Source organism: Sceloporus undulatus, chromosome 4 (assembly GCF_019175285.1).
Source record: "Sceloporus undulatus isolate JIND9_A2432 ecotype Alabama chromosome 4, SceUnd_v1.1, whole genome shotgun sequence".
In the NCBI taxonomy this organism is placed as follows: domain Eukaryota; kingdom Metazoa; phylum Chordata; class Lepidosauria; order Squamata; family Phrynosomatidae; genus Sceloporus; species Sceloporus undulatus.
In genome coordinates, this window is record NC_056525.1 from 88,995,804 (window position 1) to 89,009,428 (window position 13,625).

General features: G+C 38.2%; 1 protein-coding gene across 9 annotated transcripts in view; it reads right to left on the reverse strand.

Annotated features, from left to right (window-relative positions):
• The window catches only part of DOCK7 (dedicator of cytokinesis 7), a 614,518-nt gene that overhangs the window by 344,154 nt on the left and 256,739 nt on the right, over positions 1 to 13,625 (reverse strand). The gene's annotated exons all lie outside the window — the stretch shown is intronic.

Below are 13,625 nucleotides of genomic sequence, written 5' to 3' on the forward strand. Positions count from 1 at the left end.
CAATAGAATTTTGCACAGTATTTCCTGCCTCTTCTTAAAATCCTCATATTTTGCAAAGATGTCCCCTCTCTGGATATATATGGGGGCACATCTAAACACACACATACACTCCCCTAAACACTATATTATTAATTATATATAATAAATCTCTTATTCCAGCCAGATTTTGTTTCTCCATAACCAGATACAATACAAATACGATAATTCAAGGTAATTATAGCCTGGTCTAAACATGATAGCTTGTTCATTTGCCTTGGCATATATAAATGCATGTTTATACAATAACTGTAACTGTCAACATTTCTTTATGCTCCAAGCTTTGTTTTTCATTAAAGAAGGATTAATTTAAATTAAGCACCACCAGCTCTTTATTACCACAGTAATCAACTGCAAATAATTAGTGTATGTGTATGTAAATATATATTTCTCTTTCAGAATCAATGTTTTCCATTGGAACAATTTGCACATACTTAAACTGTCTGAAATGCTCCCGAAATTACATTTGCAGTGCAGTTGTTTGGCTGAGCTCTGCGGGAGTCTAGTATAGAGTCATTGATGCATCTACTATGACTATATAAAATGTGTTTAATTGGCATGAAAAGGCACTAACACTGTGCTAGTGGGGCTTCCATTATCTGGGAGGACATCTTATTTACTTTAGTGGGTATGGAGAACAGTATGAATGGCTTGGATGCTGTCAGGAGTAGGCTGTGAGGCTTAACATTAAGCAGGCCATAATAAAAGGCAACCTAGGCTTTGCGTAACAATGTTTTGAACTTCTACATCCCCGAGAGGCAGGTTTGGAAAATGTTTTCCTAATTATAATTTTGCTGATTTATGTTTATCACGGTTTGCCAGTTGTGAAATTGGCACGGAAGATAATGCAGTTTGACGAGCATTTCATATTAAAAGAATCATTTATAGAGCATAATTCCTTGTGAGTGAGTCACCTTCAACTGAGAGAGAAAGCTATTTTGAAAAGGAGATGCACCTTTCACCACTGAGTTATGCAGTCACTTGCTTAAACTGTGGTTCCTGTAAGAAAGTAGCCCATATTAGGGAAGGACACCATCTAGAATTATGGGTCATTTGCACAATTTAGTAAGCCAACCCCCTGCTGAATGCACACTTGTGTCAATATTCATGTTAATTGCCGCATTACAAATTGTTAACACATTCCTGTGTGGGAGTTTGTATTCATTCCTGCCATGGAACAAATGACGCCTACACACAGTTCTATGGGTTGCCCATAGATCCTGGAAATTTGCTTTTTGCAAACCTGATTTGTTCAACATAACAAAACACCATGTGGCCCATGGCATTTACCAAACAGATGCAGCTCACTCATGTCATTTAGGTTCTCACTAGGCATACAATAAAGGTACAACACATCCAGTGTGAATGGTGGTAATCTAGTGATATTTTACTACATATCTTAGTTTCATATGCAGGTTGGCAAATGTGGCAGGCTTGGGACTAGCATTGGGACTCTTTAAAAACTGCACAGACTCACATAAGTCCACAAAAAATATCTACAAAGTGGATTTGTGGTCAGAAGTCCACTTCTGATTTTGAAAAAGAGGCATTTGTAACAGTGCAGGGAACCCCTTAAAGGTATTTGAAAGATGAAAGGCACTTCATGAGGGTTTCCAGGACAGGTAATTCATTACCCCACACCCTTTTTTTGGGAGGTAGGGAAAAGCCAGTTCCAAGAGTTTGAATGAATCAAGGGCTACAAAAGCATCTTGGGAGGGCACACACTTTGCCCAGCCTTGATTTAGTAGATAATCATACATATATGCTGTAATTCCCATCTTGAACCTTATTAATATTTCAAGGAACAAATTACTAAGTAAAGCTTCAGATTTCCAGAAGAAAATACAACTAAAGGCATTGAAACAGATCTAGGAAGATGTCCAAAAATGAGGAGAAGCTCATGTTTATTTTACATACATAGGCAAGTGAAAAATACATGTGTTCCAGCAACCCATGTGGAAAGCATTGGAAGCTTGTTTTGCCAAACATAAGGCCCACATGAGCCTGGCTTTTGCTTTAAATGTCCAGTAAAAGTGCTTCACTGATAGCCTATCTGTGTTTCTTGTTTTGACCAATAGAGCTAGCCAACACAATGACTCTAGGCAGTGGCCAAGATCAGCATTTGCAGAAGAACAGTCTTTGATGGTCTACGTGCAAGGCAAAAACGGACAGGACATAAAAATGAAACAAGACTATGACAAATTCCTTCTTCACAATGTTGGAAGATTCTCACCTAGTCAAAGCTTTGGCTTGCAGACTCTGCATTATTATACATGTGAAAGAAAGAAAGACTGGTCACAATATCTCTGTGGTGGAAGGGCATACTGAAATCTCATGCACTCTTCTTACTTTCCTTTCTAGAATTCTGCCCCTGAGTGAATGATGCAATTCAGAGTAATGGATTATTAAGTCTTTATGTAAATAAATCCTTTTGTCCACTAATATTTAAACTTATTTTGAACCAGAGTTCAGCTCCAAACTGTACCAATGGAAATTATATTGAGGGAGCCCTGGTGGTGCAGTGGGTAAATGCCTGTACTGCAGCCACTCATTCAGAAACCACAAAGTTGTGAGTTCAATACCAGCCAGGGGCTTAGGGTCAACTCAGCCTGGCTTCGTTCTCTAGGTTGCAACAATGAGTACCCAGCTTATTGGAGGCAATTAACTTACACTTTGTATACCACTTAGAACATTGGTAAGTGGTATAGAAATGTAGTTACTATTGCTACTGAGTGATGATACAGTGGACCCTTCCTATTCACATGGGTTTGGTTCCGGGATCTCCCAATGGATGGTCACAGGTCATATTATTTAATGAGCATCAGTGCTTCTCTCTCTCTCTCTCTGTGTGTGTGTGTGTGTGTGTGTGTGTGCACATGCACATGCACAACCATTAAATAATATGGAGTGTGGTGATTCATGGGCAGTTGGATCTGTGGATTGCTAGACCTCCTATCCGCTATATAGAAGAATGCCTTTGAATCTGTACAGAGTATGTTTTTCCTCCTCATTGAGTAACCATAGTTCACGTCAATGCATCTTTGGTTGGTTTATACAGATCTAGACCAGAAGGTGTGTTTCCTGTCCCTATGTTAGCTTCGGTGCATCTTGTAAAAACTAATTAATTCACTGAAATGGCTCAAGGATAGGAATGGACAAATCTGTATGCCCCCCCTTCCTTTTGTGTTTAATTTTAAAAAACCTTTCACCTTCAGTTTTTAAAAATTCTTTCTACTGCATTTATGAAGAAACATATGAATATAGCTAAGTTCTTATAAAATTTAACAAAACTATATATTCCCAGACATTTGCACTGGTCGGATTCAGTGAAATACAATTACCTCTGGCATAGAGTCCTCAGACTGTATTCTTTCATGCCTGGTATTTTAAACGTTTCCTGGGGAGGGCATGCTCTTCTCTTGGCCATTGCACCATCCTCAGAGTCAGATTTAATGAGATTGTTCTCAGGCTGTGGAATCTCTTTCCCAGGAAGGACAATCTGGAAAAGGGCAACTGTTTATTGTCTTCTTTCCAATGGCAGTCAAAAACTTTCAATTTGGGTGTGCTGAATATTTACACATGTATATGTTTTGTTTTGGATGGGGAACAAGGCATATTCACTAGAACTATTCCCCTAGGCAGCTTACAAACTTTGATGGTACTGATACAACTCTTACAATAGCCATGGATGGAGTGGGAACCAAGGAACTGGAACTGCCTCCCAGTCCTGAGAAGCTCATTAGAGAGAGAGGAACAGGAAGGGCAACCATGTTTAATGGCTATACACCATTGGGCATAGCAGCTGCTTAACGAAAGAAAGCTGCAGAATGGCAGGCACATAGTCTTATGCTCTGTGCCATGTGTGTTTTATTTGTTGGAAAAAACCCAACACATTATTATTATTATTATTATTATTATTATTATTATTATTAGCCTGCCTCTCCCTGCAGATCAAGGCGGTTTATAATTAAAAAAATACATAATCCAATAAATCATAAAATTTCACAATCCCTAACCCATCACCAACATAATGTATAACACTTAATTAGGTAGTGTAGTGGTTATAAAGAAGAAAAATTTCACTTGTTTGCCATGTAAGTCAAAAATTTGAAGTCTCTCAGAAATAGGGATATAACTGGAAACATACAATGGCACACAGATAACTATCCAAATGGAATTACCTGTTCTATATCCTAAGCCTTTTAACTATTTTTGGTTGCGGTAGGTTTAATGTTATTTGAACAACTGAAATAAATAAAAAGTTTTTAAAAGAAATAGGGATGTAAATCCTCAATTATTTCATCTGCATGTGCTAGGATGAATTATTACTATAGTCTTCTCCCTGTTGAAGAAGATAACTATTATTTATTTATTTAATATAGGTATCTGCCTTTCTCCCAGGATATTTTTGTGCCATTTCCCCCCTGCATTTGTATGTCCCAAAACAGTGGCATCACTAGGGTTGAATAATTGGAAGATAATTGGAGAATGTCAGTAGTGATTCCCAGAACAAATGGAACCATAAGAAATAACCCAGTGTTGCTTTAACCAGTGGCATCACTAGGGTTGGCATCACCTAGTGCAGTAACTCATGGTGTCACCCCGCCATTGACCTGTTCCCATACCACACCCTATAGAGGCCTTAGTAATGATATTTTTTGTACTAATGTTACTCATAAATTATAATTCCCATATGTCACTGAATGAAATGGCAATAGTGGTGACATAAACAACTAGCAAAATTAAATTTATACTTTCAACTTACAATATCATATGCACAGCCTAAATGTGTCTACATAGTTTTGTGTGGTTAAAGTGAAAATTTGGTAAGATGTGATGGTTTTAAAGAAAATTTTAAAATAATATTTTCAATTGAATTTTTAACATTAAATTTTAATATTAAAAAAAAATACTGGGCCCCTTCGTTTCTTCTTCCATTGACCCTTGCACACTCATTTCTTCAGTTTCCTAAAGGGATGTAGGCAAACCCCACAGCCCATTTCTACCAAAAGTCAGATGTTTGGAGAGTCGTGGTGTCACCTCTACTTAGAGTGTCACCTATACCCCCCAAATCCCTTAGAAATGCCCTCTCCCAAAGTGTTTTGGAGGATTTTTCACTTCAAGATGTTGGAGGCAGAAAATTGCTCAAAAGTCACATGACTCCATTATGCTTTCTGAAACGGTTTTCCAATTGTTGGGAAATCTATTTTCTTACTGTCAAAGAAATAGTAGAATATTAGAAGGGAAACAAAGAAGACGAAGCAACCTTAATTACTGTCACACAAAAAAGGGTTCATCTGCAAGGGTCCAAAGACTCAAACCTTTTTGTCTAACTGGGCAAATCTGCCAATTTTGCATTCTCCCATATTTACATTTTTTAAATAAAAAAAAATCACATTCTTCCTTTTGTTTCTGAGGACGATTCTGAATTTTTAAAAGTTTTTATTGAAACAAAGTAACACATACACATGCAAACAAAACCATGCAGCATTCTTACTCATCTCTATCAAACAAATACAATTACCAAGATCCTATTTACCTGTTGTGTGACTTAAAGTTTTGCAATTATGGTTATGCTGCAGTATTGATTGTGCCATTTGCACAACCAACTGTGCAATGGGTGAAACATTTGTTCATTGTGCATCAGTTGTTCCAGACCCCCGCCCCCCCAAAAAAACCACACTAAGAACCACATTTATTGAACATCCTAGGCAGCATTCCACAGCCTTCTCAATGACTTTCACCAGTGTCATAGGATTTGTGCAGTAAATAAAATGTCAAATTACAGATGTATCTGCACTGCAGAAATAATGCTGTGTGACACTGCTTCAACTGCCATAGCTCAGTACTATGAATCTGAGATTTGTAGTTCTGTGAGCTATTTAGCCTTCTCTGATAGAGTACTGTGGTACCACCACAAACTACAAATCCCAGAAGTCCACACCATTGAGCCAAGGTATTTAAAACAGTGACAAATTCCATTATGCAAAGGGATCTTGTAGCACCTTTGAGACTAACTGAAAGAAAGAAGTTGGTAGCATGAGCTTTCATAGATTTGAGCTGACTCCATCAAATGCATGCACTCCATTGTCTGCAATGGAGATGCAGCCTATATGATACAGTGCAATATTTGTGAAAAGGGAACAATAATGTTTGATCAAAAGGGTGTCTTAAGAGATTTACTGTATCTTCTAGTACAGTCTATAGTAGCTCACAGATTTGAGCATACTGTAGTATGAAACTATAAATAGTGACTTTGCATCATTGTTTGGAGAAGAACCTAGCCATTAAGATGGGTACACTTTACAAATAAGCAAGACCTAGACCTAAAACATGCAGTGAAGAAGAACATGTGGGGAAAAAGGAATGGGATAAGCAAGGGAAAACACCATTGACACATCTTTGAGATGAGCAAAGCACACAAGCAAAGCCAGGACAGGGTGAATTTCAGAGTATTTCATGAGGCAGAGCAATCAACTATATATTGAGTTTTCCTAGCCTTACATTTTTTGATTCCTTAATCTTCCCAGCCTTTCTCCTGCTTCATTCCTTCTGTTGTGCTGAAACATTGAGTGTTGATGGTATGCAATTTTCCTGACAGGTACAGAAAGGTGGTTTCCCCCCATGGTAACATTTGTAAAGAGTATAGAGCTCCCAGTTTATGATTTCCCTGAAATCCTGAAATAGGCTGACGTACATAAGCAAGAACAGTGATATTAACAACCTGCAATTGTATTTGCCTTTCCTTTTAAGGTATGGCGCTAAAGAACCTTGTTGTTGATGTTGTTGTGTACATTCAAGTCATTTCCAACTTATGGTGGCCCTAAGGAGAACCTATCACAGGGTTTTGTTTGCAAGATTTGTTCAGAGGGGGAGTTGCCTTTGCCTTCCGCAAAGTCAAGAGAGTGTGACTTGCCCAAGGTCACCCAGTGGGTTTCCATGGCCGAGAGAGGACTCAGGCCCTACTGTGTGGATTTCAGTGCTACAGCAGCCCAGCCAGAAAGGACTTTCCTTCTCTAGGAACTGGTTATCTGATGCATTTTAATTTCACTTATTCCTATGCTCAGTTGTATTTTAGTGTAACACAGCAATCAAAATGCACAAGAGCTTAGGGACCCTGACATTATAACTATCCCGTTATAGCATGATTCATCTCAATTAATTTTCTTCTAAAATGGAACCCAGAAGAAAGGTTGTCTGAACCTCGTTCTCTGGATTCACCTAATGCAAGGGTGCTCTAAGTATAGGCTTTGGGCCAAATGTGAGCTCTGAATGATATTTTTTAGTCTCTTTTTAAGAACAGCATGGCACCTGACTTGCAAGTAAGAGTTTGGTTGTTATGAAATTAATACCAGAGCTGTACTTCTTGGAGTTGAAACACAAGATGGTACTTCCTTCCATCCACCAAGGTACCATCTTCGTAGACTGATGACTGAATCTTTCTTCTGCACTGGTAATTGTAAATGTCCTCTGCTGTGCTTAAAGGTAATAACCTAATCATGGGGCAGACCACTTAGAGTACTCTCTTTCAACCTTATTGCCACCTGCCAGCAACTGATGCCTAATGTGACAATTTTACCTAATGTTAGGACCAGTCCTGTCACCTAGGGCCAAGTGATGTTTTGGAAGCACAATGATGAGAAGACAGTAGAACATTGTTCAAAATACTGCACTGTATCAATGTCACTGAAGGGGCTCCATGCAAAGTGCAATGAATTTTAATGACCAAATGAGCCTCTGACATCACATACTACAAACACTTAATGCACTCCCATCTCACATATCTACGGACAGAGAAAGTGTGTGAGACATACACCTCAGTTGTCAGGGCAAGCCAACAGTGCTTTTCTTCATTGCAGATCTCCATGGGCCAATGTCTAGGTAAGCAGCCACTGATTCTCCTGGAATTTGTCACAGGTAACAGGAAGCTACCACAAGCCTTTGGGTTGTGTGAAAAGCAGAACCAAGGAGGAGGCAGTGTTATACCATCAGTTCCATAGCCTAATGTGTTAAGACGGAGCTTACATCAAGTAACCACAGGTTCGCAGATGAAGATCTTGAGTCCTGCTTTGGTATTAATGGTGCTGCAGAATATATATTTTGTTTATTGGGGTGAATGTGTATCTTTCAAAGGAAAAGATCACTTACATAAGTGGCAGGAATGGGGAATGAGAGAACATTACACTAGGACCTGCCAAGTAGCCCAGTGAAAGAGGGTGCCCTATAGAAATGCTAATAAGACTTCTACTATACAAATCTTTCTCTGGAGACTGCTGCATATAGTATTAGACTCTAAAATATTAGTGGAACATCAAAACCACAACCTCTTCTTTTATAATACAACTCCACAGCTATACTGATGATGGACAAGAAATTAAGAAAACAAATTCAAGATGGATCTCTCTAAGACTCTTGGGGACCCAAGCAGTGAAAGGCCTAAGATATGACATCCACAGCTTGAAAATATATTTTTTAATCCAAAAAGCAAACCTTGAGTTTGCCATTGAATACAAGGAACACTATTTTACCACACTATTGTATATTATCAGAATTGAACAGCCATGGATTTTGGTATCCACAGTGCATCCTGGAACCAAACCCCAGTAGATACAAGAGTCTATTGTACATGGAAGACGGGGTTCACAACCATTTAGCTCAGGATTCAAGTTCTCTGGTTTGGAGTCATGAAAGAAGTGTTGATGCAGTATACAAAAGGCACAGATTCAGATAAAAGGCTGAAAACATCATGGCACAAATGAGGCAGTACACTGATATGGCTAGTCAGAGAAGGAGCGTGAGGATCAATGAATTCATTTAAATAAGTTTCTGTCTCACTTCCATTCCAAGGTGCCATTAATTTTGCTCCTCCCTCTTTTTCCTTTCTAGGATGGAGAGACACTCTGTAGCCACGAGTGTTAATTTTACTTTTTCCCCTTTGGGATGATGGGGTGGATGGAGGATAATTTGAAGAGTGTTTTAATTTATGTCACATGTCTTTCTGGTAAAATGTTACACCTTGGTGAAAGGTTGGATGCTCTGAGTGAGCTTAAAATTCTCATGACACACCAAACATAGTGTATTTTTCCTCTATCTCTAGTGAGAAACCACTGATGTAGAACTGTGCTGGAGTACTGTATTATACTATAGATATATATAGTACATCAACAATCTTAAGATATGCAGATAACACCACATTACTAGTGGAAAATGGCAAAGACTTGGAATGACTACTGGGAAAGGTCAAAGAGGAAAATGGCAGGCTTGGTGTTGAACATTAAGAAAATAAAAATTGTTGTTGTTGTTGTTGTTATTTCATATATCCCACCTTTCTCCCAATATAGGGACTCAAGGCCATGATTTACAGAATAAGAAAATTGAAATAGTTAAAGATTTCCTATACCTTGGATCAGCCATTGATCAGAATGGAGTTGGAGTCAAGAAATCAGAAGACTAGAACTGAGAAGGTCAACTATGAAAGAACTAGACAAAATGCTGAAGTGCAAAGATATACAGCTGAAAACTAAAGTTAAGATTGTCCATCTCATCTTATTTCCCATCACTATGTATAAGTGTGAGAGCTGGATGGTAGAGAAAGCTAATAGAAAGAAAATCAACTCCTTTGGGATCTGGTGCTGGAGAAGAGTTCTGGGGATACTGTGGATGGCCAAAAAGACAAACAAATGTGTTCTAGAAAACATCAAACCTGAACTCTCCCTAGAAGGCAAGATGACAAAATTGAGGCTGTCATACTTTGGCCACATCGTGACAAGGCATGGCTCACTAAAGAAAGATGATAATGCTTGGAAAGGCAGTAGGAAGAGAGGAAGATCACATACCTGATGGATAGATTTAATCAAGGGGGACATGGACCTGGGTTTGTAGGACCTGAGCAGAGCTGTTGAGGGTAGAATATCTTGGAGGTGTCTCATTCACAAGTTGTTTGAAGGCAGTTAACAGCAAAGCACAGCATTGCAGTAATATTACTCAAATGTAAATACATGACATCATGCCATAGCCTTTTGTTTTGCAGCCATAAGGGATTTAGTGGCAACTCTATTTCTACCCAGCAAGCATGACTTGACCATAATGTTAAACAGCCTTTAAAAAAGGCTTCATCTCTGGACAACTAATTCTGACCGCTTTGGATGCCAACAGTTCAAAAGGTCAACTTTGAACACACTGTGTTCTCTGTATGGTATTTCTAGCAGACACAGAACTTTCTGCTTCAAGAGTTCATTGACACTTTGCTTACCCTGTTATGTTGTCCCTCTGCTCCTGTGTGATCTCCGATATAGTGAAACAATAATATATCACTAGGGCTGACCCTTTGGCCTTTTATGAATTATCTGTTTTAGAAAGATGTGAAACCACCTTTTATATCCCACGTAATAGATATTTAGACATTGTAGATCAATACTGAACAAGTTTGCTACTTATAGCTAATAGGTGCCAAAGGGGCGTTCTGACAGTGACCTCTGACTCTTTGGTTGACAAGAAATCTATATACAGAAGTGGGGAATAGGTAAGGCAACCAGTTTTTAAAGTTTATGAATATAGATCTATACCAAACAACAGAGATTTCTACCAGACAGAAATTTTTCATTCTATATACACTAGATGGTCCCTTTCCCCCCTGAACATTCTTACTCTGGCCAATGCAAAATTAATAAATGGACTGGTGTGATGAATGGAAAACAAGCACTGTGTTGTGTGACATGTTTTCCCATTTGTTACGTGTATGATATTGCTTCACTGTCAACCAAGACTCCCCCATTATAAAATGGGCTGTCATTTGTAATTGCACCAGTGCCTGAGCAAGGATGTCTCTGGGAGGCAAGGCGTACTCCTTGCGCTCAGAATCAACAAACAGAATGGTTTTCTTTCAAGAAAGTGCAGTTCTTTTAAAAGAACCTTTAAAGAAAAATGCATTCTAAAAATAAATTTGAGGATTCTACTTTTCAGGATGATCTGACTGTACCTGTTCAGGATGACCTATAAAATACAATAAAAACTTTTTCATGCTGCGATAACCCCAATGTTTTGTTGATTGATCTTTTAAAAAACAAATCAAATGACATTAATGTACAATGTAATTAACTGATAAGAATAACAATGACTTCTAATAGAAAAGCCAGTTACTTCATCTTATTCTTTAGCATGTCAAAACAATGGTGATGTTCTGCAGTTTATGGTATCGCAAAACAGGGCCACCTCCTGGTGTCCTGTTTTAGAAAATACAATTTAGTTTGGTAACAAAGTTAGCTACAGTACATCACGCTGAAATGCAATCTGTATAAAAAACGAGGCAAGGGGAAAAGGAGGTGGAAGAACATTTTTTCCAAAGAATACACCAAACAGTGTGTGTACTGTATTATCAAGTCACACTTCAGTAGCATTGCACAGAAGTCTCAATGGCATTCCCACTGTTAGGCACCATTGAAAACACATTTCTCCTGACTTTTCTTCTCTTTCTACCCTCCTCCCCTCCTCTTCTTAGTCAAGATGAATCACTGCTGGATCTACACTGCCTCTGAGGGCAGAGTCAGGTCTTGAAGAGGCAACCTACCTCCTATGGCTCAAACATTTTAATTAATTTTAACACTAATGCACAACCTAGAGTTAATGACTCTGCCACTGTGTTCTCTAATTTACCAAGTTTATTCATTGAAACTTTCTCTCCTGAACTGAGATTGAATGTCATGCTTTTTAAAATAGCCCTCTCAAACAGCCTCAGGGGTTGTTGTGGTTCCGTTCTATCCTTTTTCCTTAAACAGATATCTTAGACAATCCCACACACTTGTATTTGCTTTACCAGGAAAAACAAGAATAGTTAGTAGGTGAGTGATTAAGGGATAATGAGTTTAAACAATCTGTGAAGACAGCTCAGTGCAAACAATGTTGGTTTTTTTAATAAAAACAAGCCGCACACATAGAAAAGCAGTTAAGTACGACACCTTTTTGAACATCTTACTCTACAACTTTACACAGATAAAAACTGGAAGAAGTGTGGTCAAGCAATATTAAAGTGCGGTGAAGATGTTAAAAGTTACTTACAGGGAATAATGTACAGACTAAGAGAGACTGCAGCAGTGTGCTTTTGCTTGAGCCTATTGGGAAGGGCAAAATGTTGACCCCTCCTCTTCTCCTGCCCAGCCAAATTAATTGAATGCAACCTACTTTTGTACTTTGAACTCAGTTTACAGCAACTGAAATAAGCTGAGGACAAAGGTGGAAAGTGGCAGAGGAGAGAGAAATTTGGACATTTTAAAAGCAGTTGAAAAAGATGGGACAGCAGGACTGTCCTTGGACTATTGGAGTTTCTGGATATGCTGCAAAAGTCCAGTTTATAGAGATGGTTTCTGTCTAAAAATATTCACATACAGCACCAAAAAAGGTAACATGAACTCTGTTTGGTCAGATCAAGGCTTAGATCCTGTTGGTTGTATCACCTAATATAACCCCACTGAGCCAATTTGCAGAATGTTGAATGAACCTCTATGTAGATCCCATTCATTCAATACTTCTAGGACTGCCAAACATGAATCAGGCCTGCGGGCCCATCTCAGAATTTGAAAAATTGAACAAATGACTTCAAATCATCATATTTTCTTTGAATTGGTCAAAAGGCCAATAAAAAAACCATTTAAAACACATTTTAAAATATATTTTAAACTCATCTTAAAATACTTTAGAAGAAAGATATCTCTTAAAATACACCTAAAACTTTGGATTTCAACATTGTGGAAAAGAAAAAGCATAATGGTATAGATTGGGGAACAATACATACCAAGGAACTGTCTAAAGACTTTTAGTTAGTTCTTTTCTTTTCAGTAGCAAAGATATAACTACATTAAATTACAACTGTAACCTAGCAGGAGATAATTTCACTTCATTGGCAATTTATCTGTAAGTTACTTATATAGCTGTTGGCATGACTTCATTAAATGGTGGGGGAGACATATCATATGACATACTGGTTCATGCTGTAAGACGCATTTAGCATTTCTGAACAAAAATATAGAGGGTTTTTTAAAGTAAACATTTTAGTAATGCTTAAGCAGTAGGGAAATAAAGATTAAGACAAATTTCAAATTTAGAATTGATCTGACCCAGTTTAGGACAATTCAATAGTTTGGTTTGGCTTAATTTAGCTCTGGAGTATATTAGCCTGATCTGAAGACATTCAGATCTATTTGAAACAATTTGGAGGAATATATATATATATATATATATGCCAGGTAGTATGGTTCCAAAAGCACCCAAGAAGGAAATGGCATTGTAGGGTGAAGTGGAGAGCATATACTCCAAGATTTCATAGATGAAATGTGGGATGTGTGGCCAAACAACATCAGAGTGTGGTCATGATAGCAAAAGTTTTTAACAAAGAAGAACACACAAGCTAGTAGTAGTTTGCTTTTGCCTGAACCTACTGAGAAGGGCAAGTTTCCTCCACCTCACCCTACCATGCTAAATTTACTGAGTGCAAGCTCCTTTTGCACTGTGAAATAAGTTTGCACCAGTGGAAGTAAGCTGTGAGGCCAAATGGGGAAAGTGAAAGGAGAGAGCAACTAAGACATTTTAAAAATAGC